The 26,194-nt window shown below is 42.3% G+C and overlaps 1 protein-coding gene across 1 annotated transcript in view; it reads right to left on the bottom strand.

Moving 5' to 3' along the window:
• The window catches only part of acbd6 (acyl-CoA binding domain containing 6), a 189,446-nt gene that overhangs the window by 84,460 nt on the left and 78,792 nt on the right, over window positions 1-26,194 (bottom strand). The window lies entirely within an intron of this gene.

Here is a 26,194-nt window from a genome sequence, read left to right on the forward strand (position 1 = left end):
GAGGGAAGAGCAGTAGATGTAGTTTATATGGATTTCAGCAAGGCGTTTGATAAGGTGCCCCATGCAAGGCTTATTGAGAAAGTGAAGGGGCATGGGATACAAGGGGACATTGTGGATTCAGAACTGGCTTGCCCACAGAAGGCAAAGAGTGATTGTGGATGGGTCTTTTTCAGCATGGAGGCCGGTCACCAGTGGAGTGCCCCAGAGATCTGTTCTGGGACCCTTGCTCTTTGTGATTTTTATAAATGACCTGGATGAGGAAGTGGAAGGATGGGTTGGCAAGTTTGCTGATGACAAAGGTTGGTGGTGTTGTGGATAGTGTAGAGGGATGTCAGCAGTTGCAACGAGACATAGAGAAGATGCAAGACTGGGTGGAGAAGTGGCAGATAGACTTCAACCCAGGTAAGTGTGTGGTGGTTCATTTTGGCAGGTCGAATAGGATGAAAGAATATAATATTAAAGGTAAGACGCTTGGCAGTGTGGAAGATCAGAAGGATCTTGGGGTCCGGGTTCATAGGACGCTCAAAGCAGCGTCGCAGGTAGAGGCTGTGGTTAAGAAGGCATATGGAATACTGGCCATCATCAGTAGAGAAATTGAGTTTAGAAATCGGGAGATAATGCTGCTGCTGTATAGGACCCTGGTCAGACCCCACCTGGAGTACTGTGCCCAGTTCTGGTCGCCTCATTACAGAAAGGATGTGGAAGTCATAGAAAGGGTACAGAGGAGATTTACAAGGATGTTGCCTGGATTAGGTGGCATGTCTTATGAGGATAGGTTGAGAGAGCGTGGTCTTTTCTCCTTGGAGAGGTGAAGGATGAGAGGTGACCTGATAGAGGTGTATAAGATGTTGAGAGGTATTGATAGAGTGGATTCTCAGAGGCTTTTACCCAGGGCTGAAATGGTTGCCACAAGAGGTCACAGGTTTAGGGTGCTGGGGAGTAGGTACAGAGGAGATGTTAGGGGTAAGTTTTTCTCTCAGAGGGTGGTGGGTGCGTGGAATCGGCTTCCGGTAGTGGTGGTGGAGGCGGATTCAATAGGGTCTTTTAAGAGACTTTTGGATAAGTTCATGGAAGTTAGTAAGATAGAGGGTTATAGGTAGGGCCGAAGGGCCTGTTTGTGCTGTAGCTTTTCTATGTTCTATGACTAATGAGGTGAATCTTTGTTGGGTCACTCAAATGTCAAGGTTTGATCAGGTGGTTCAAGCAGAAAGGGAACAAGGTTTTGTTTCAAGATTTTCTTCCCTTTCTCTCTTGACAAATTGCAAGCCCAGAGCTCCCTGGCATTCTCCAGCAGCTCCCCAATTGGCCATTGTTACATTAAAATAATTAGACAGCACTGATAAAATCTATTTGACTTTGAAGGGCATCACAAGCTTATCCAATGTACTCACTTTACAGTGAGAGCATCAAACATAGGAGCAAGAACCTGTGTAGTTTCTCTCCTCCTGAAATTCAGAAGCAGAGAAGCCAATTCAGGTTCCTTGACAGGTAACAGCTTACTAAGCAAAGGATGCAGGTTGAACCTGGCACCTTCCTGGCTTCTTTACCTCCTGATGTAGAGATGCCGGCGTTGGACTGGGGTAAACACAGTAAGAGTTTTAACAATACCAGGTTAAAGTCCAACAGGTTTATTTGGTAGCAAATACCATTAGCTTTCGGAGCGCTGCTCCTTCGTCAGATGGAGTGGAAATCTGGTTTTTTGAGAGTAGATTTCCACTCCATCTGACAAAGGAGCAGCGCTCCGAAAGCTAATGGCATTTGCTACCAAATAAACCTGTTGGACCTTAACCTCGTGTTGTTAAAACTCTTACTTCTTTACCTCCAGCAGCTCCACACAGAGCAGTGGCTCTACCAACTGAGTAATCAGCAGTACCTGTCTTTTTACAGTTCAGGTATTATTGACAGCTGATCAGGAATTACGATTTATCTTATAGTGCTGTCAGTTCTGTGCCTCTTAGGGAAGGTTGAGAGAAGAATTGGTAGAGGTGTTCAAAACCATGAAGGCTCTGGACAGAGTGGTTGGGAGAGAACCAGAGGACACGGATTTAAGATTAATGACAAAAGAACCAGAGGTAACAGCCTCGATTTTCATCCTCGAGTTGGGTAACAGGAGTCAGGGAAATTCCCAGCTCAGGCCACTCACCTGGGAACAAGTACTTGCAAAGGCAGGATCTTCATTGCCGTGCTGTGGGTACAAGCTGGAGTCAGGCCAGCTAACCCAGAAAGAGTTTTGGAGGCAGCCATAGGGATCGCCGGTTGTGGATGCGAGCTGTTTAAAAGGCAGTTTAAACAGTTTGTTTGTGGGATTTTATCCCAGTTAAAGACACAAAGACCCTTCAGTCCTCACAACCCCACACCCTCCAAAACACTCCCCATCCATTCCAGTGTATGCACCAAGCCACTCCTTATGGTCCCTCATGTCTCCTATGCCAAGCTCTGACCTTTCACCCACCACCTTATGGCTCCTTATTGCCCCCTATGCCAAGCTCTGACCTTCCACCCATCATCCTATGGCACCTCATTACCCCCCCCAGGCCAAGTTACAGCATTTGCATGCCCAGTGACTCATACAGTCTAGAACCAATTAATCCTGTAGTGACAGTAGGATGTGTTTTTAAAATGTCTCATTATATATGCTTGGCTGATCCCAGACAACTATTACTCTTGTTGAAACACCTGTGCCCCAGAGAAAACATTGACTGACAACTCAGGCTCTCTGTTGCCATCATTACACTGTTTATTTACACAACATTAAGTGATTTCAAAGGTTTCTGGATTCTGTTATTAATATGTTGAAAGACTGGATGATTGTTTTTACTGGCTTATAGTGAAATGCATTTTTTCAACATAAAAGAAAGTTATAAATGAATTACTCTTTTTTAAAGTTTGTTTTTGTAATGACAATGGGATATGCAAGGTTCATCGGTTCCAGACAGTGCATAGTGGGCCAAAGGATATGGAAGCCCCATAGCTTAGTATGTGGGTATTAGGGATATGGGGTGGTGGGGAGGTTAGAAGAGGGTCCGAGGAGGACCTTTTAAATTTACCTTTGAAAAGATTCCCTCATGCAAGTTCCTCTGAGGGGCTGTGAACCACGACTCTTTAAAAACCTGGCTAAACCCCATGAAAACTGCGGAGGAACAGGACATGTAGCTGGCCAGGTCGGGAATGACGGATGTGGGATTTTGATAGGGTCCGCATCCTTTAAAGGCATTTACAAAAATCAAACAGCCCAAGAATGGGGTCCAGGTTTCGGACTCACCCATCATTTTTACAGGGCTGCCAGGTCATCCCAACTAAGTGAAAATCCAGGTCAACATGAGTTATTTTTTATGCTGTAAGTCATTAGGATCTGAAATGCACCACCTAAGAAAGTGATAGAGGCAGAGTCTAATGATAAGCACCAGTAGATAGAAAAGAATGCTGGGCTATGGGGACAAGGCAGGGGAGCAAGACTAGTTGAATAGCTCTTACAGGCAAATCAGCACTGACACAATGGGCCAAATGGCCACCTTCTGTGTTGGAACCATTTTATGATTCTAACTACAGGGACTCCTGTATGAGAAAATGCAGCAACACAATGTTACACTAAAGTTAAAAAAGCAAAGAAAACTACAGAGAGCCAGGTTTTGGTTTCAAACTAGATTTTAAAATGGCCACCTTATGTTTCAAGAATCAAAAGTGGCATTGAGTTTGCATGCACTGCTGATAGGAAAATTATTTAGTGGACTTCACATTTTGATGCAGGCAGAAATAAAGAATAAACAAGATAAGTTGAGAAATGGATGTGAGAAAAAGCAGCTACAGCATCCGAAGTGATCCATGATGAAGTGTAGCTTTATAGCAAGTAGAGATAAAACCTTTCAGATACGTGAAACAGAATAAGCACTTGCCCTGTTACTCAACTAGAACAAAGTTAACCTAGGGCCCCGTTTATTCAGCAGTCACTCATTTATCATATCACTTTAAAATAATCTGATAACTATTGTTATAACAAAAAAAAAGACTGAAACATATTGATTCTGCTTAAGGGCTGTTGGTGTGTACAATAGGTTTCTTAAAATTAAACCCAAAAGCGTGTTGAATAAGGTACAGGGGACTAGCAAAATACAGTGGAAATGATTGTCTTGTTGACAGAGATGTTGCCAGAGATTAGAAAGTTATATTCATGGTAAAAGGGCTCATTTGCAATATAAATGCAGATTGCTGTAATTTGGATCAATGTGAGATCTGATCAACTAGGAAGATAAATTCTGGTACTAGTAGACCCTGCAACTGAGGATCAGGTGAACTTCGGAAGTAAACTGTGTCCTTTGGGGCCTGACTTCTGATTAGTAGGATTTGAAAGTGGTATTTTACACAATCTACATCTCTTGGATTAAAATCTGCTCATCGCCAAACACATGCTTCAGACAAAGAATGTTTGTGAGACAACAAAAGCACTGAAGTAGGACAAATTGAAAAAGCTTAATATCATCTTACCTTCTATAATAGCCACACTGACTATGCTACTGTACTGCAGCTGCATGTTTCCCTTAAAGGTTGAACACAGTTGCCGGACTTTTACCGCCTTGTCCGCCTAAGGCTCGTACGGTTCTGCCCGAGGTCAACGGAGAATGCTGTTCTGCAAGCCTCACCCACTCCAATTCTGGGGCAGGGGAGGCGGTAAAATTCCGGCCAGTTTCTCCAATAACATTCAGGGAAGGACACTGCACAGGCCGGTAACGTGTTACACAAACCTGGAAGCTTCATCTGTGCTCGTGAAGTTGGCAGGATAGGAAGGCACAAAGTCAGCTTCAAATTAGGGAGGTGAAAATAAAAATAAAATTTAGCCAGCCTCCCAACTCTCAATTGCTGTCCACATACAAAGGTGACAATGGGAAGGCAGCATGATAACTTCTCAATATCAACTCAATCACATAGCAGAATTAGGAAGAATGGACACTTAGTCAAAGCACCATAGAATCCCTACAGTGCAGAAGGAGACCATTCAGCCCATCAGGTCTGCACTGACTCTCCAAAAGAACATTCCTCACAGGCCTGCCCAACACTGTAAACCATTTAAACCAATAGCCGTAGCTAATCCACCTAACCTACACATCTTTGGATGCCAAGGCAATTTAGCATGGCTAATCACGCAACTTTGGACTGTGGAAGGAAACTGGAGCACTTGGAGGAAACCCATGCAGACATGGGGAGAATGTGCAAACTCCACACAGTCACCCAAGGCCGGAATCAAACCCAGGTCCCTGGCGCTGTGAGGCAACAGTGCTAACCACTGTGCCGCCCGAGAGCTAACCACGGAACAGGACTAGAGCACAAACTCAAAAAATGAGAGGAAAAATCTAGGAAAAGAAATCCTCACATCTTATTTATCTTTTAAAAAAACATTCTAACTGTTCCTTTAGAGAAATTCTGACCCCCAGCTCGCAGTCTTCATAAAGCTTTTGCAGCTTTCTGGTTGAAAGTCTCTCTGCTGGTGTCTTTATCTGTCTTTTACTAAAACAGAGATTAAGGGAATTTTGAACACATTGAGCAGGATTTTCCACATCCCCCATCGCCAAGTCCCACCATTGGCTGGCAACATTTTCTGGTCCCGCCATTGTCAATGGGATTTCCTGTTCGTCGTCAATGGGCCTGGTAGATCCAGACAGAAAATTCCAGCCGATGGGTGCAAGGAATATTTTGATTACTTCAACATACTGAAAGATTGCAACCATTTGTCATTTTAACCACCTTTTGGTAAGTCATGTCAGAAACTTGTGGTAACAAACTGCATAAAAATATTAAAATACACTGTCACCTCCCCGTCCCCCACCAAATTTTTGTGGGAAAAGTGATCAGGAAAAAACCTTAGGAATGTTGAGATTTGCGTGCAAAATCGGCCCCCTCTCAATCACAAGCAGTCACTTCCTGAAAAGGTATGACAGCACCTGATGCTGTTCAGCATTGTAGACTGCTGGAGGTCATTGCACACATTCCTTGTGACCTCAGATGGTAGTTTCTTTTACCAAGTAAGCATATTTCTACTGCAACTGCTGAAGCACAGATTGAATCTGTGAATGGTCATGTGTATCAGCGTAAATTACCAGCTTAAAAATAAATACATTCCCTCTGTTCCTTCTATAAAAAAGTAACTTTTTGATTTGCACATTCTATCTGTGCATGGATATGCTGGTATATTTTTGCAAAAATAATTTATGGCTTTCACACAGAGATCTTCTTTTACCTTTTCAATAAATGAATAATGTTACCAGTTACTATAAGCTCTTAAATCATTAGTGAAAATCACTAACCCATTAGTTCACTTCCCCATGAATTATGTTTTCTGTGGCACATGCTGTAATCTGCGGCCGGTTGGAACTGTGAATGAGCATAAATTATTTTTGAAAAGGCCCATTAGTGGTTGTATGCCTCATACTTGTCTATTGCCTCCGGTAAATAAAGCAAACATTAGTCACGAGTCTTCTCTTCTCTGTTGATCTTTTCCTCTCTTCTTCAGAAAGTGCTGATCTTCACCTAGATAGCATTTCAAGGGGGAGGGGGGGTTTCTATCATATCCAAAGCCCAACCTGTCCTCACCTCAAGTCCTCCCACGCATATATATCACCACATTTACACATTTAGGAATCCTGGTAGAGATCAGCTAACTCGGAACAGAACAGGAATCAAAGCTAGGGTGACCCAGGTTTGCATTACTATCGTCCATATCAGGCTGTACATTTATCATCATAGCCACTGAAGGTTCTATGGCTTCATTTTCAAGTGCAAAATTCAATAATTACTCCCAATAAGTTGGCTGAGTTGCCTCCCCAAAAATGCTACTAGTACAAATGCCAACAGGAATATTACATGGACAGATTAGTCTGATAATATCCAATAGAGGCTTGTAGCATATTTTTGCCATCTGCTATGGTTCATATGTCTCGTCCTACAATGGTACTGGACTGCTCCATTGCTCAAATGGCAAGCATGCATATCAGGTCCCAACACAGGAGTGTGTCTACCCTAAGCCAATCAATTGGAACAACTGTAATGCAGAAAGCACATTATTAAGCTGAACCAGAATGCCACTCATCTTTCGCATTATATATGAATTCATGGGCAGGGCACACTAACAAACCTGAAACATTAACTGTGCTTTTCACAGAATACTACAGTGCAGAAGAGGCCCGTCAGCCCGAGAGTCTGCACGATGCATGAAATGCCTTGACCTGCCCACCTAATCCCACTTGCCAGCACTTGGCCATAGCCCTGAATCTTATGGTGTGCCAAGTACTCATCCAGGTACTTTTTAAAGGATATGAGGCATCCTGCCTCCACCACCCTCCCAGGCAGTGCATTCCAGACCGTCACCACCGTCTATGTAAAAATGTTTTTCCTCAAATCCCCCCCTAAACCTCACACCCCTCATTTTTAACCTCGTAACTGACCCTTCAACTAAGGGGAACAGCTGCTCCCTATCCACCCTGTCTATGTCCCTCATAATCTTGAGCACCTCTATCAGGTCACCCCTCAGTCTTCTCTGCTCCAACTAAAACAACCCAAGCCTATCCAACTTCTCTTCATAACTTAAATGTTCCATCCCAGGCAGCTTCCTGGTAAATCTCCTTTGCACCTCCTCCATTGTATTCATGTCCTTCCTATAATGTGGCGACCAGAACTGCACACAGTACTCCAGCTGTGGCCTCACCAAAGTTCTATACAACTCCATCATGACCTCTCTGCTTTTGTAATCTATACAAATCTATCTATATGATAAAGGCGAGTGCGCCATATGCCTTTTTCACCACCCTATTTACCTGCCATATGCCTTTTTCACCACCCTATTTACCTGCCTTTCCGCCTTCAGAGATCTATGGACATCATGCCAAGGTCCCTTTGTTCTTCGGAACCTTTCTCCCACAGATGCTGCCAGACTTGCTGAGTAGTTGTAGCATTTTCTGTTTTTATTGTCCGTTTTTGTGATGGTGATTGAAGTAAAATCATTCAGGGCGATTCTCCCAAAAAAATTCTACGTGCTGAATTGGTGGGAAAAATAGTGTAATTCATGATTGTTTTTTCAGTGGGAGTTCAGATTCGAATCTCCCCACTCTGTGCAACGCAGAGGTCACAATTGTGAATCTCATTAACAGCTCGGGGGGGGGGGGGGGGGGGGGGGGGCCTATTCACGCCAAAGTCTGACTCTGCGCATGCACAGTGGCCCTGATCTGTCAAACTGCACTTTGCTGGCCAGCTCGATCACTGGCCAGCCCGGGACCCTCGCAGTGCTGTTCCTCCAGCTCTCCACCGCCCAATCACGGCCCCCACAAGCATTCCTGGGCCAGCCCTGACCACCCTCCTCCCCCTGTCCTGGAGCACTCCGACCTCCAGCACCTCCCCCCCGCAGTGATGGTCCCACCCTAACCCCCCCCCCACACTCTGGCAGATCTCCCCCTCCCCAGCAGACACACCACCTCCTCCCACCGGACGGGAGGCGACCCCCTCCCCCCAGCAGACCACCCCCATCCCCCACAAGCCCGCCCCGATCGCTAGCCTCCCTCCAGCTCCGACCAATCCCCATGCAGAGTGGCAGCGAGACTACCCTACCCCCACGGATCACCCCTTAGGCCCCGCTCCCTTGGCACTGCCCGATGCCTGGTACTAAGGTGACCCCTGGGCATGGACACTTTGCCCCTTGGGCAGTGCCAGGGGGCACAGTCTGGCACTGATTTGTATAGATTACAAGCCCAGGTGGCACCATCCCACCACCGCCCGCCTTCACTCCAGCGGGGTCTCCCGCTAGTTCCCCGAAAATGGGGAGCTACTCTAAACCCTGCCAGAGTGAATTTGTACTGGCGGGGTGGGAGATGCTATCGGGCCCGGAGAATTCAGTCCTGGGCCCGATAATCACATTTAAATTACATTAAAAATAGGTTTAAAGTACTTACCTGGTCTTCCCACTGGTTTCCGACTGTGCCTGCTCTCCGGTGGTGGGAGATGCGCATGCATCGGGAACACGTGCGAATCGGCGCACGCGTGTTTGTCCCAACCCGACCCACCACAAAGTTTGCGGGTCAGAATGGAAGAATCGCTCTCATTGACTCTGGGTTCCAAAGAAGAGTCATATTGGACTCAAAATGTTAACACTGTTTTTCTCTCTCGACAGATGCTGCCAGACCTGTTTTTATTACTGGGGCTAACTCCCCTGCTCTTTCTTGAAATAGTATTGCATGTTCTTTTACATCCACTTTGGGGTTTCAATTCAATTCCTAATCTGAAAAACAGCACTTCCAACAGTGCAGCACTCCCTCTGTACTGCACTGGAATGTCAATCTCGAGTTTTCTGCTTAAGTCCTGGAGTTGGACTTGAACTCAACCTTTGGACTCAAGTGAGAATGTTACCGACTGAGTCAGGCTGATACATAACGAAAGACTCCTGTTCTACTCAGGAGGTTGAAGTGAATGTATGGGCATATACACTATCTTACAAACTCTATTTTTGTGTGTGCAAAATTGTTGAAAAAAATGTCTTGTTAATGGAAAATGTTAAAAGCATTTCAATAACGTGTTGTGTTTTTTTTCCCAAAACCCTTGAGTCAGGTCTAAAATAGAACGCACATTTTATTGCTTGTAATGGAAACAGGTGCATATATTTTACAGAGCTCTGAGGTACTGGATGGCATGAGACCGAGATTTTCATATGCTGCAGTTATAAAACTTCAACTGCAAAAAATGCAGAGGAACTTGATGTATTTTATACTTGCCCCGTGTGCAGTAAATTGCTTTTTCTATTGGCACAGTCAGGAGATAAATTTTCTCCCTTTGTTCTTGACATTCTACCTTCAGTGCATAGACTGCAGGACGATAGCTGAAACCTTGCCATGGATACCATTAATGTCCCTTGTATAGAGAACAATCTGTGCACTAAAGGCTTTTTATTTTAACACAGAGTGCTGCATAGTTAAATGATGGAATAAAAAAAGTACCTCTTAGTGGTAATGTTTAGGGCAATTTATCACTGCAAGTAAACAGAGTTATATTATGCTCAGGACTGTTAAATATGTCAAGCTCAGGCTAGTGAACGCAGCAGCAAAAATGGCAGTCTCAGTTATTGCTCTTTATCTCTGTAGATAAAAATGAAAACACAACCAGAGGAGAGACGTTCATATATGTGTCGCAAAGTAAGGTGCGAGATGGAGACTAGGAATTGAAAGTATAATGTATACTGATGTTGAATGTGATCTTGCCTTGGTCCTCCTTGAAGCAGAAAATAATTGTGATGGAAACACTATTTGGGCAAGGGAGATCTACACACTGTCAAAAGGCATCATGCAGTGCAATGTGCTTCTTTAAATGTGCTTGTTTAAAATAAACAAGTTGATCCATCCCTGGGGGAATTTCAACATCTCTTAGTTTGAAAGCAGTCTGGTGAACACCAGCTAGAATAGCCCATTCCCTAGCATGAGAAGTCCCACTCAAGTATCATGTTCAACATAGTCAACCAGCTTGAGCTAAATAAAAGTCATAGTTCTACATTAATAATGAAGCATAATTACACTGCAATATTCAGAGGAGTAACATTTATTAGAATCTATGTCAAATATTGTTTGTCTTTTGTAAATCAGTGTAAAATAGATTGAACCTAATTACTATATTCCTGTATCTGGAAGCAGTCATTGCAAGTGAGAAGTGTCACTCCTACAGAGCTGTCTCAAGGATAGGATTGAAAACCAGTGCCAGGGAGAGAAATCATGAGCCCTGGTTCTTCTTCTGTTTCCAGGTCCCTAATTCTCCCCACCACCTACCCCCAACCCAAATCTGCCCTCCTTTAACCCCCACCCCTCACATCCATTAGCCATCTAGATATGGGAACCACAGTCACAGTGGGGTTTAACTGTTCTATTTAGGTTTAGCGAAACTTCTTGGCTTTTGTACTCTCTGCCTCCATTTAGAAAGCCCATCGAAAGGTCAGGTTTCAGTACAATACACTTTATAACCACTGCTTTGTTAGACAACTACACACAATTTGGTTATTCACAGCACACAACCACCTCTGCTTCTTTGAACAGGCTCTTTGCAACATCCAGACAGCAACATTGAAAAGATGAACCTCGCAAGCATTGTAAACAACAATCCTATGTACAAATCCTGAACTGACAGTGACATATTCTATTGATGCATCACTCCTGGTTTTGTTTCCGAGTTTCAAAATTTATATTTCAAACAACAACCATCCAAATTATTCCAAGAGATTTCACAACTTCTTTGAACTCCGGTGGCAATCTTTTGTAACTGTTAATGGGTTTCAACAAATGTCTTTGCGTGAGGCCTGTATATTTGCATATGTACTCATATATTCAAAATTCTGTTGGACTGTCCTATACACTTTTGAAATTCTATTCAGCTTCTCGGCAGCTATGTTGACAGCCTTGGGCTTCGAGGCTTTGCTTCTGCATCCAAAATACTTGCAGTAAATTCTGTGCCAAATTAAATTGTCAGTAGACACTAGGTAGAAGGACACAACCAGCACACAAGGATGATGCGTCTAGCAAGGAAAGGCTTTCAGTGGTGATCAGGCTTCCAGATCTCAATTTACCATCCTTTGCTCCACCTAACTGGAAGGACCGTGAGGGCAGACTCAAATTCTATTTATGGCCAAAACTAGTGCCCTCGAGATGCCTGGCCCATCCACCTCGTGCCGCCACCGCTTTCTTGCCTGGTACCACTCTACCCAACATCTGTTATCATCAAAATTGGCCAGACGAGCAGAGCCAGGAGGAGAGGCAGAGGGAGCTGACTTTTTTTTTAAAAATCGCAAAATGGCTTGGGCCCAGGAGTTGGTTCTGGTGAATTGAGAATGCGAAATCAATTATTTGAGCCCAAAGAGGAAACTTTACAGGGAAAAGTGTGGCAAATGGGGAGGGGGTGGTGTGAGGGGTACCTGCTTTGAAATAATTGTTGCCAACCTGTTTGTGCTCCAGCTAGGTCTGAGGATTAAGGAAGCAGCACTCCACGACAATCAGGCCCAAACAGTAATCCACAAGTCGAGAAAGGAATCTTGTGTGTCCTGCCACTCAACCAATCATTGCTGTTGTTCAGAACAGAGCAATCATTGGCCAATTAGCCTGTCAATCAGGATGGTCTTCATGCCAGATTGGGCATTTTAGACAACGTCCATCTAGATTGACAGGTCACTTGGCCAATGAGCCCGGGTCCCCCAGAGGCACAGGCCCCAGTGATTAGGACCGCCTACAACCCTCTCTTCCGGGCCCTGCTGAAAACCAACTGATACCAAAGTCTCTAACATATTTGCCACGGCAGCTCTTCCCCTGACTCAAAACAATTGTCATGTGTGTAATCTTTGTACATCTTCATAGCATCACACTAGTGAAGAAAATAAAAGACAACCAAGATGGCTGTACTTACACAAGGGAACAGCAATAAAACAGAAATACCCAAAATGACTAAGTTCCTTTCTTTGATTTCAGATACTTACAATTCTAAATAAATAAAAGAACAAAAATAGACCTCAGCATGGTCTTATAAATGACACTCTGTTCATAACTCTCTTATTGGCTTGCAAGCATAATATTCTTGAATGAAAGCAAAGATCGAACCTGGGCCTTTCCACCCAACAAACCAACCAAGCGCAACAGCCACAGATGTTCACAAATACATCGGTAAAAAAGATTGATGGCAAAATTCTGCAAAAAAATCCTCAATTTAGCAACACTATGTGGATCATGAATAAAAGCATTCCTGTTGAGATCAATACAGACAATACTTAGATTATTCCTTCATGCCATTTTTGCTATTGATCAGGCTTTAAATGGTTTTTGCTTTTCAAAACAATTGATCCGCCTGAACTATTATTGCAATTCAGTTGAGTTGGGGTTAAATTATTCCCAATACTGTGGTTTTATGCAAATTTCACAAGCGTCCTGATTTGTAATAGTCAATGTCTGGTAAGTTTACAACAATGATCATTTAAAAGTGAAGAGGAGAAAGTGGGTTTGAAAAGAAAAGTAAAACTATTTAATCCATCGTTCTGCATTTCATTTAAAAATGTTAATAATTATTTATCACTCTATACACATAGATTGACAATTAAGATATTAATTTCATTCCCTCAACCTATGGCCTTAAACAGGAATTCACAAGAGTTGAATGCCTTCCAATGTACTTAAATTTCAAGTTTTTTTCCAGCAATTCTGAGGCATGGCTACATTAATATATTCAGAGAGCTGAGAACACAATTGTGCACCCACTGCATCTAAATGAATAGGGAGATTTCATTTTGGATTGCTGCAACAAGAACAGAAACATAAGCCCAGAATTTGCTGTGGAAATAACACTGAGGCTAATGGCGTCATCATTACACATGGCACAGTAACTTTACGCAAGGACAGATACACAATTAAACCAGAGAAGTCAAAATTGCCGTTCAAGATGCATTGCTCCTCCAAATGCTTTCCAAAGATGGCATTTCGCCATCTGACCTCTCATTGAAATATACTGAATAATGTGAAGTTGCAGAACTTACCTCATAAAACAGGCTAAGGAAAAGTTAAGGTTTGTTCATTCCAATTTAAGCATCGTTTAAACGCTTAGCAAGTCTTGATTACTACTGTCAAACAACCTCTGACACTAAAAACTAACTTTAACAAGTGTGGAATTTCATTCCTTCAGGTTTTAATAGTTGCTAGAGATTCATAAAAATATAATTTAACTTCATCTTTCAACTCTCCCAATCCAATCTCTCTTGTATTTTTATTTTGCTTTGGGTACCTAAGTTGACATTGAATCCAATATTCTGACACTTTATGTGATTCAGACTCAGCACTGCTTGTTACAATTCTGAAATCCAATTAATTAAGCAGATGAACAATTTTTTCTGCTGTCCGCACAGGATGCAGATATCCTGCAAAGGGCACTGCATTTTTTGGATACTAATCGAGAAGCAGAGTGCTGGAAGTTCTCAGCAGGTCAAGTAGCATTACTGGAGAGAGAAACAGAGCTAATGGATGGAACTTTACCTTTTTTTCTGCAGAGAGTGGCAGCGGGCAGGAAAAGCATCAACAGCGGCATTCCCCACATTATCGTTAAGAATATAATTGAAAAATGTCAAGGGGTGGGACCTACAACGTCACACTGATTTGGGCACACTCTGATTGAGCCTGCCCCGCCCAACAACTCAGTTTTTAAAATGGAATCCCCGGCACTGCCCAGGCATGACCCTCTGCCGAGTGATGCGCTCACCTGAGCTCCTCTGGAAGGTCTGCCCTCCATGTGCACACCTTAGGAAACCAGTTGTAATTCACACCACCGTACCCTCATGTGAATGTATTAGCAAAGGGTGGAGGCGGGTTGAGGAGGGAGGGGGGGGGGGGGGGGGAATGATCAGATAATGAGATTCAAATTTATTACAATAGTGTTCCCAATGTTGAATGTGGGGATCCCAGGATTCTGGCGGGGGCGCAGACACAATCACAGTGAGACTGTTTGCCGCCGTAAAACGCAATTTGGGCCGCTTTCTGCTCCCGTCACCAAACCTGCCCAAAAAGAACGGGAGTGGAAAAGCCCAAAGCATGTTTCAGGTTGATAACCATACTAAGGTAGAGTATGGTAGAATTGTCATGATGGGACACAGTTAAAAATGGAGCTTGTGCAGGATGGCAGTGAGACTCAGTATAGATGACAATATTGGTTGCAGTCTTTGGGTGAAGTCTGAGCTTGTGGGCAACTGATTAGGGAAACCATATTGGAGAAGCCAAGCCTTGAGGAGATGAGGTCTAGAGACTTACAAGCAGAGGATGAAAAATAGGGGAGAAATTGAGATGAGGCAGACAATGATGCATAGACAAAAGTGGCTCAGTTACAGAGTGGGTGTGAAGGAGAAAACCAAGCTCAGAATCAAGGGGGATCCCAAAGCTCTGCATTTCCTGGTTCAGCTAGAGGTGGAAATCAAGATGGTTGGTTCAGAGGTTCTACTAGAGCTCTAGCCGATGACCTCTCACCACCTCCATTCAGTTAATCAAACAAAAATAAAAACTTTGCCCCAAACGTAATTGAGCAAAACCTTATAATAGTCATCTATGACCATAACATCACAATTCAACTCTAATGGAAGTTACATTCTTTCCTTTCAACATCACAGGAAACCGTGTGCAATGTATTCAACAATCTCAGTCTATAACTCTCCCTATAACCTGCGCTTTTCATGCCTTCCAAAATATTCATCCTGCACTCCTCCAATTCCGGTCTCTTGGGTATCTTCAATTTTCATCACTCTACCATTAGTGATTGTACCTTCAGTTGCCTTAGGACCCACACTCAGGAATATCCTCCCTCAAGAGCTCTGCCTGGCTCTCTGTCTTCCTATCCTCCTTTAAGACACCCTTAAAACCAACAACTTACCAAGCTTTTGGCCATCTGTCTAATATTTCTTATGTGGCTTGATGCCAAGTTTTGCTTGATGACGTTGCTGTGAAGCAACTTGAGATGCTTTACTAAGTCAGAGGTGTTTTGTAAATACAGGCTGTTACTGGTCTTAAAAGGACATGTATCAAATGCTTTTTATGGCGATATGCTCCATATATCCAATACGAGGTAGGACAAAATGTTTCTTCTGATCTCCAATCTTCCCCAAAGAACTTTACACTTTAAATCTATCTCTTCCTGTGTTCACAGTCTGAATCAAACGGTCTACTTTAATGATGCACCTTCGCATTATCAAATGTAAGTCATGTGCCCCGAATTCACTTTTTCCCATAAAACTAAATACAAGTCTTACCATAAAATCATCCTTATTATATCATGTTTCAAATGGGCCAAAGTTTCCTCTGTGCAATAAATTTTCTACATTTTTACGCTTCAAATGTACACAAGGTTAGAATCATTTCTTTCAACTTATAAGCAAAAGATCCTTGGAATATATCCTAGCATTTGATTTCCTTTGCTAACATCTTTACATAAATTGTAATTTCTTGCACAGAATTTACATAGTGGCAATGAGATCTATTTTCTCGCGACTCACTCAGTAAGGAAGTTTCTCCTGAATTTATTGCAATGTATTTATTAATGACTATCTTATGTTTAAGAACATCCTCTCCCTTTTTTGTCTGTCCTTTCTGATTCTAACAGTGTCCAAGAAACGTAGAAAACAGAAGCAGGTGTAGACCATTCAGCCCTTCAAGCCTACCACTCCATTCAATATGATCAAGGTTGATCCTCTATCTCAATGCCATTCTCCTGAGCTGCCCCTATACCTCTTTATGCTTTTAGAGTCCAGAAATCCATCTATTTCCTTTTTAAATATATAGTGACTTGGCCTCGCAGGCTATCTGTTAGAGAATTTCACAGTTCTGAGTGAAGAACTGTTTCCTCATCTGAGTCCTAAATGCTATTCCTAAATTTGAAACTTTGTAATCGAAAGTTTTCTAATGCAGCCTAAGTACTGTACTTGTTCCAACTTCCAACACAGCCGAAGAACCAATCTCCTGCCCATTTGTCTATAAAAAGTTTCACAGATTCATGAGAATCCTGTGTTTCAAAAAAGATCTTTACTTCACCTAAAGAATTAATTCAACTAAGACAACATCAGGCCTGCACCCACATGGATATTTACTTATAAATCCTATTTTTATAATTATGGCTTTAACACCATGGCAGCACAGTGGTTAGCCCTGCTGCCTCTTTGCTGCCTCACAGGTCCAGAGACCTAGGTTCAATTCTGGCCTCGGGTGACTGTGTGGAGTTCGAGCATTCTCCCCATACCTGCATGGGTTTCTGCTGGCTGCTCAGGTTTTGTCCCACAGTCCAAAGGTGTGTGGGTTAGGTTGATTGGTAATGTTAAATTGCCCCTTAGTGTCCCAAAATGTATATGTTAGGAGGATTAGTAGAGTAAATATGTCGCGTTATAGAGATAGGACCTGGGTGGGATTCTCTGTTGGCGAGTCAGTGCAGACTCGATGGGCCAAACAGCCTCCTTCTGCACAGTAGGGATTCTATGATTCATCTGTATCTGATCGTTGAGTGTGAGATTTTGGTTTATTCATGCAAGGGGTGTGGGCAGCGCTGCCAGCATTTATTGCCGATCTCTAATTGCCCTTGGAAAGGTAGTGGTGAATTGCCTTCTTGAGCTGCTGCGGTCTATGTGATGTAGGTATACTCACAGTGCTGTTAGGGAAGGAGATCCAGAGCTTGACACTGAAGGAATGGCGATATATTTCCAAGTCAGGACGGTGAGTGGCTTGGAGGAGAATTTCCAGATGGTGGTATTCCCATGTGTCCGCTGCGCTTGTCCTTCTAGATGCTAGTGGTTGTGAGTTTGGAAAGAGCTGTCGAAGAAGCCTTGGTGAATTCCTAAATGCATCTTGTGGATGGGTACACACTGTTGCTACGGTGCATTGGTAGTGGAGGAAGTGAATGTTTATAAATGGTGTGCCAATTATGTGGGGTGCTTTGTTCTGAATGGTGCTGCACTTCTTGAGTGTTATTGGAGCTGCACTCATTCAGGTAAGTGTAGAGTACTCCATCACACTCCTGACTTGTGCCTCGTAGACTGCAGACAGACTTGGGAGAGTCTGGAACTGAGATACCTGTTGCAGGATTTCTAGCCTCTAACCTGCTCTTGTAGCCACTTATTTTTATAGTTAGTCCAGTTACTTTTCTGGTCAATAGTCACCATAGGATGTTGATTGTGGGGGATTCAGTGACGGAAATACCATTGAATGTCAAGAAGCGACGGTTAGATCCTCCCTTGATGGAGATGGTCATTGCCTGGCACTTGTGTGGCACGAATGTCACTTGCCACTTCTCAGCCCAAGCCTGGATACTATCCAGATCTTGCTGCATTTGGGCATGGACTGCTTCAGTACCTGAGGAGTCATGAATGGTGTTGAACACTGCATGATCAGCAGCCAACAACCCCACTTTTGACCTTACGATGGTAGGAAGGTCACTGATGAAGCAGTTGAAGATGGCTGTGCCTAGGGCACTACTCGAGGAAACTCCTGCAGTGATACCCTGAAGCGGAGCTGACTCACCTCCAACAAACACAACAATCTTCCTTTGTGCTAGGTATAACTACAATCAGTGTAGACTTTTCCACGATTCCAAGTGGGTTCACTTTTGCTAAAGCTTCTTGATGCCACACTTGGTCATATGCCCTTGAAGTCAAGGGCCCACCTCCCACCTCACCTCTGGCATTCAGCTCTTTTGTCTAAGTTTGAATCAAGGCTGTAATGAAGTCAGAAGCTGAGTGGCCCTGGCAGAAACCCAAACATGGCTCCAGTGAGCAGGTTATTGGTAAGCAAATAATGCTCGTTAGCACTGTTGATGACCTCTTCCATCACTTTACTGATAATCGAGAGTAGACGGAGAGCAGGCATGTCCCAGGTGCTGAGTGTCATCGATGGCACCCACATGGCTCTGTGCTCCCCCATGGCGGCACAGTGCGCCATTTGTGAATGGCAAAGGATACCATTCCCTCAATGTCCAGATCATACGTGACCATGTAATGCACATTATGCAAGTGTGTGCCCGTTTCCCAGGGGGGTCCATAATAGTTACATTTGGAACGTTCACAGATCCCAGTCATTTTGAGGGAGAGCAACAGCTGGAAGGATGGCTCCTCGGGGACTGAGGGTACCCACTCAGGGGGTGACTGATGACACCAGCAGAGGCCACAAACACCCACTGAGAATCACTACAATGAGGCTCATGCTCGATGCGTGCCCTATCAAGCAGGTGATTGGCCTTCTCAAGATGCAGTTCCGGTGTCTGGACCTGGCAGGGGAACCCTCCAATACAGCCCCCAGAGGGTGTCACACATGATAGTGGTCTGCTGTGCTCTGCACAACCTTACATTACAGCGGGGCAAGTAGTTGGACCAAAGAGGTGGTGGAGGAACGCCACATCTCCTCGGATGAGGAGGATGTCGAGGAGGAAGAATATTTCTTAAATGGTGAGAGGTCGCGAAGTGTTGATGTCCAAAAGGACCTGGGTATCCTTGCTCATGAGTCACTTAAAGCTAGCATGCAAGTGCAGCAAGCAATGAGAAAGGTAAATGGGACGGTGGGCTTCATCGCTGAGGGATTTGATTACAGGAGTAAAGGTGTTTTGCTGCAATTGTGTAGAGCCTTGGAGAGACCGCAACTGGTGGATTGTGTATAGTTTTGGGCTCCTTTTCTAAGGAAGGATATGCTTGTCATGGAAGGATTGCAGGGAGGGTTCACATGACTAATCCCTGGGACTGTAACAGTAAAGTTGCCATGGTCCTAGATGACAATAGGTTGCTCTGTCCTTTGAGGGGAGAGCTGACTGGTGGTGATTTAACCCGAGGATCACCACACCTCAGGCAAGAGACAAAGTTGAGAAGACGGGGCCTTCATGAATAACCTGGGATAGTAGGATTGTCTTAGGAGAGTTTTAGAAACAGGGCCTGTATTCTCTAGAGTTTCGAAGAATAAGAGGTAATCTCATCGAAATGTACAGGATTACAGGATATGACAGGGTAGATGTGGATAGGATGCTTCCTCGGGTTGGTGAGTCGAGAACTGGGGGACACAATCTCAGAATAAGAGGCAGACCATTTAAGATTCAGAGAGTGATGGATCTTTAGAATTCTCTACTCCAGAGGGCTGTGGAAGCTCAATCATTGAGCATGTTCAAGACAGAAATCAATAGATATCTGGATACAAATGACATCAGGGGATAGTGGGGAGAGGGGTGCAGAATGGTGCAGAATCTGTTTTGAATGGTGGAGCAGGTTTAACGGGCGGAATGGCCTTCTCCTGCTCCTATGTTCCTAAATCACCAAAAGGCCTGCTGCTGGCATTTACTTTAAATGAGGAAAGATCATGGAGGATAAGGGAATTCACACACTCTACATACAAAATATCCTGATTATGGACTGGAAGGGACCACTCAAATTCTGTCCGTTTCATAGGTTTTTGGGATCTGGTGGGAGTTTTTCCTTACATCAATCATTACATCAGAAGTCTGGGGAGATCCAAGCTAAATATTCTGGTTAAGTGGAAATAGTTAAATTATCTCCCATTCAACTGGACTCAAGATGGTATTTAGGAATTATGGCTCTCCCAAATGGAAATATGTCAGTTGGTAAATCTGTGGTGGGATAACTACCCAAAAACTACCCAGAAGATAGTATAATTCTCAATGGAAAGAATTTGCTTCGACTCCTGCTACCCTCACATTATCTATGAAATCAAAGTTTTCTTTCCAGTGTGCACAGTAACTAAAGTGGTTTCTCATGAATTGCTTGCTGCAATTATTATGTTCCCTGCACTAAAACTGGGGTTTCAATCAAGTTTTATCATTCCACTTGAAACTCAATTTGGTTTGGCCAAGGCAAGTTATAATGCCTGGTTCTTGGACACAATCAAATTTCTCCCTCCGCTTTTGGAGAGTGAGCCAAAATAATCAGTGTAGACATTGGAATTATATTGCTGCATTTGTGGTTGTTCCTTTTACATTAACAGAGTAATGCTCAACATCTGTATGTTACTACTTATTCCCCAGTCTGTGTAATTATGCTCCAAGGTTGCCTGAGAAAGTGAAAACAAATAACATTGAAAAAGGTAGAATGATTTATGACAATTTCAAACTAGTTTACAAAATTTAGGTTACAGGAAGGAGATAACTCCTTTTTAAAAAGGTCACATAACTGTGACCCATTCTATGGCCATTCCCCAACAGGGAATTCAAGATAAATGGCAATTTCTCATACTATGACAATCATGAAGCCTGGCCGCTATAATAGCACTGTACAGAAGGAAACTTCAGGTAATACTGTGAGATGGGTCAAAATTCTTTCTCCAAAAAGGCTGTCATGTTGGCTGTTAGGCCATGTCAAATGTACATCTGCAATTATGGGATAGGAGGTGCAGCACTCTCAGATATTCAAATTTAATGTAATTCTTGACTCATCTGTACCACTTAGCAATGAAATTATAGGCCGTGGGACAAACAATCCAAATGGTTCCTTTTGTGGGGGGGATAAAACAGAACTACAGTATTTTGTTCAATGATATCATCTAAAATGCGGCAGTTTTAACAGCTTTAGCGAGCACCAGTTCTAAATATTGAAAGTCTGTGTCAAGATTTATGACTAATAATGGCATTTTTGTCCATTTGTTGATTTAGTAAATATCATTGTTTAAATGGTATGTGCTGTTAATATTACCGGGAAACTAGTCTGGAGCAATTCAGGAGCTCAACAATGTGAGCCAAGCTGAATTAACAAAGATACATTCATTTAGCCCAGGGCAGTTCTGTTGTTATGCTTCAACTATCTCACCCTCACTATCAAAACTCAATACCTTTTGCAGTACCATCAATTCCCCCACTTAAAATTTAGAACACAGAAATAGATTGGAAGGAAAGATGCTAAAGTTGAACATCAAATGATACAACTTTTGAAGAAAAACATATTTGATGGATACACTTGCTCTTCAAATAAAAATTCATATGCAGTGCATGAATAATGTTACGGGTTCTGCTCTATAATCAAATCTTGGGATTCTGCAACATTTGGTAAGGGGCATGAATAAATGGAAATGCATAGCCCTCCCTCTGGGATGTGAAAAACATAAAGATTTGAACATTGTCAAAGCAATTCAGCATTTCATAGAACTGCAAGGTAAAATATATATTTAAAGAACTCAGAGCCCTTAATATACTTTTAAAATACTCTTAAGATAAGCAATCTCAGTTGAGACCGATACCTTTTTTTGAAGGAAAAAATCCAAAATCCCAATTATTTACTGAAAGAATGAAGCCACAAAATTGTACAATTTAAACAAAATATTTTTTTATCATACAAGAGTCAAACAAAACAAACACTAAATACTAGTTTAGCTAATTTCCTATATTTTAAATGCAGGCATCAACACAAGTTAAACCAATTAACAGGTAAATTGTGGTGTAAATTATAAACTACACATTAAAAAGAAGATGCAACTAGAATGGATCTTATAAATTGGCTCAGCAGTGCATGCAGCATATATATCGGCAATTTCTGGCGCAAAATCCTTCAGAAATCTGTCTTCCTCATGGAGGATTTCAATTCCTCTTCTTTTTGGGTTTAACCTAACACTCAGCTGACAGCACCCAAACCCAAGTTTCATAGGCACACTGTTCACCAAAATGCAGACCATCCTCAACTCTGCTAATGATGATCTGGATAGCGCAGATCCACCAATGTTATCTTCATATAATAGAATCAACCGCAGCAAATATATATTTGCTTATTCTCAGTTTCTGTCTTCAGCCAGTGAACTCATCATCTGCCACTGAATTCTGAAGGGTCTGTCTCCTTTCATATAGTTTCAACCTTAAAGTTTTGGTTTCTATTCTCAGTCTCAGTCTTAATTGTCTTAGAAACTGAGAGGGCCAGTTTCTTTTCTCAGTTTCCCTTCTTGATTTCTGTTTACGGTTTCACTTTTCAGTTCCCCTGTTCAATTAGGGTCTGTCTTAAACAAAAATCTTTGAAACAATAGATCTCATGATTCGACACCTAAAGTTTATTGATACATAATCATCTGTTATTTGTCAGGGATCACAACCCCCAAATGACTCTGATTTTAAGTGACATATTCATATATTTTGCACTACTGTTTCATTCAATTTCCACCATCTACTGTTCAATAGGACAACAGAAAGTAAGCAGCAAATTTTACTGTTATCCAGATAAATTAACAGCAAGATGGTATGCAGAGGTCAATCATTCAACCCAACATCCATTCACACTTGTCCCTAATCCAAATATCCTTCAACTTTCTCCCATTGCCTCCCACCCCCAACTAACCTCTCCAACCAAACTTCCATAGAAGTAATGAAAATTTCAGTGAAAACTGGCTCTTTGACTCAAACTCCTCAGTGCTGGCCATGTGAACAGAACTTGTAATCCTACATGCCTACTGATCCAGTACCAAAGTTCTTTATTCCCTTTTTCCACTTCCTTATCTCATACAAATGAGAAGGTTGACAAGGTCCCTTTATTCCCCAATCTGGTAATATATCCCATTGCCCAAAAATCTCTGTGCAAAATACATTTCTCCCATTCTGTGAACCATACCTCTTGGTTATCCATATCTTTGTTGCTTCATTCCAAACCCCTCAAAAGGTCAGGCATTGTTTCATTGTACTCGTGGAGCCAAGGACTTAGTTGATTTAGACATGTGATAGCAACACAGCGAAGGAGAGGTGTTTCAATTGGAATGGTGGCTTGAACTGGTGAGCCAAACACTTGACCTAGGGTTTAAATTTGGGGGCTGGTGTGTTCTCTCCCTCCTTTACTCTCAGAAACAGCATATGAGCAATGGCCTAGAGGTAGCATCAGGCTGTCTGGCCCTGTTGGCTTTGAACTAACTAGAAAAGTGGGCCTATTTATAGCAACATAGTGAGGTGGTATCTTTGATAGTTTCCATAAGCAAGAAAATTGATCATTCATAGTGCAAAATCAATATTTTGTTCATTTGTATACTTGGTAACAAATACCAATTTATTTTGCTTGAAGTGCCGCCTTGCCTGGATGGAGTGTTTTATAATCCAGATTGCATAAAGAAAGAATTCATGTGACAGCACAGGACATTTCAGTGCCAGCACAATCCCTGGTTCACATGATCATTAACAGATATTAAGCAGTAGAATATCATCGGAAATGTAAGCTATACTGATAGAAATAGCAAGACAATATTACAAATCAGAAATTATACTGAAGCACCAATATCAAATAAGCATGTGGCAGCTCTACCTAACATTTACTGAAGCCAGTCTTATAATATTGAAGTATAGTACCCAAGTAGATTCTTTCAGTAAATTATGAAGATGAAACCTGTCAGCTGTTTCTTAAGTAAACAAATTAAATATTAGACTTATCTACTATCAAACATCTTGGCACAATTAGCAGTGCTGCCTCACAGCGCCAGGGACCTAGGCTCGATTCCCAGCTTGGGTCACTGTCTATGTGGAGTCTGCATGGGTTTCCTCCGGGTGCTCCGGTTTCCTCCCACAGTCCGAAAGACATGCTGGTTAGGTGCATTGGCCATGCTAAATTCTCCCTCAGTGTACCAGAATAAGCACCGGAGTGCCGTGACTAGACAATTTTCACAGTAATTTCATTTCAGTGTTAATGTAAGCCTACTTGTGACACTAATAAACAAACTTAAACTTTTATTTTGCACTCTACCCATCATGATTGAAACAATTACAAGTAGGTTAGGGAAATGAACTACTGGACACTTACAGAACTCAGATCATGTTCTGCTAATTTAATTTGCTCCTCAGATTATTTGTAGTTTTGAAAACTACTAAGATAGCCCCTTTGCTCCAAATAAGTGTATATTGCACTGACACTGCATTATACTTGTAGCAGGTTACAGAGGGGCAATTTATTGGTATTTCAAGCATAATTGTAAAAACTGGTGTACTCTTTTTATCACAGCTCTGTATTGTGTAAAAGGGGTCTTTTGCATATACACACGCACACACAAACATATGCAGAATCACTTCACACGCACGTGGTTTCATAGTTGAAATCACTCAGGTGTTCCAGACATTGCGATGCTCAGGTGAACACAGGAAGAATTACAACATCTGCTTAGAACTGTGACTGTTATAATAACCATCATAAAGAAGCAAGATTGAATAGAGTATTTCGAACACTAGTGGTCATGAGAACAAACCTTATCAGCAGTCTACATTTAACTCCAATTACTGATATATGAAAAATAGCCAGCCCTGAGCTAACACAGCTTCAGCTAATTCCATACACGTGTACTTGGGAAATTTTGCCCTACCAACCCAGAGAACAGCACTAGACTGCATGCCCTTTAGAGGGAAAATAATGTGGGAATCTTGAGCAAGGGGAAGAGTTAGTAAAAAGATAAACGCACGAGTTTGCAAGTGTAAGCTGACAACAGCTGCTCTGAGCAGAACATGTGGACATGCTCTCCAGCATTCTGTTAAAGAACATTGGGCATTTCCCAGAATTTGGCTTCATTCTGAGCTCAGCAGAGTCCAAAGGATTGTTGATATCATTAATGAGGTGGTGGCTTCTGGTGCATGGAATAGTAGGAATGGGTTGGAAGGAAACAAAAAAAATGGTTCAATGGAAAAATACCATGAAAGAAACAAGGCAAATGGCCTTCAGAGTGAAGTCCCAGTCATTCTTATTTTGATATTAGTGCATCTCCCAGCAGAGCAGCTAAAAGGGAGCAAGGATCCCACCAATCATGCTAATGAACGTCTGGCAGCTCAGTTAGTTCCCAGTCCTTCTGTTTCTCAATCTCCACAGACTGTGCTAATCCCTCACAATAAACTGCTTGTAGCCAAGCCAGATATTTATTACTATTGATCAGCCATGTCCCAGTTAAGACTTTTGTTCTCTGAGCTCTGGACTCTGACCTCAATTAAGTTATGAATTTCAATCCAATAGACTGCCTCACTAACTCCCCTGCTCTCTCTGACTGTAGCAATTATAATTAGCAAACATAGGAGTCATGGAAAGAGCAGCTCATGGATCATGTTATTTTAATAATAAATAAAGCTTTGGTGGCAACAAACACAGAAAGTATCTTGAGAAATTATACATTCAACTATTTAATTGGAAAATTTGATTTTTTCTGCCAATATCAATTTCTAATAAATCTAAAGCTGCATAAAATCACTCATGGGAGTAGACATAATGTTCATAATATTCAACAAAGATCGACATATCCATTAGAACGGTAGCATATTTATACATTAGGTAAAAAAAATCAAAATATGGTGTCCTGCTGGTACATACTCAGCACAAGTTTCAAATGCTACTTCTGGATAATAGGATTTTGTTTCTCAGTTAATATTACAGTTTAAACTAAATTACAGGATAGTCACAGAAGAATACACCTTGATTTAGCACATGAACAGTTCAGTTCCGGCATACCAGGTCTTGTTATCAAGGTGGAAATTGCAGAGCCCGGGGAGAGAACTTGCTGCACATCAGGAGCTTTCATTCCTTTTTAGCCAAGACTATTGATAAAACTTGTAAGAAAAAGCAAACTGACTGGCTAAGATGTCAGAGGACACTTGGCGAAATCTTATGAAAATATGGCAGAGTGTTGTTTCTGGCGCAAAAACCGGTGTGTTTCTCTCCAGAGAAACCGGTCGATTTTCACTCCAGATCTTACAAAATTCTGCCAAATGT

The sequence above is a fragment of the Mustelus asterias genome, chromosome 8, assembly GCF_964213995.1.
Source record: "Mustelus asterias chromosome 8, sMusAst1.hap1.1, whole genome shotgun sequence".
In the NCBI taxonomy this organism is placed as follows: Eukaryota; Metazoa; Chordata; class Chondrichthyes; order Carcharhiniformes; family Triakidae; genus Mustelus; species Mustelus asterias.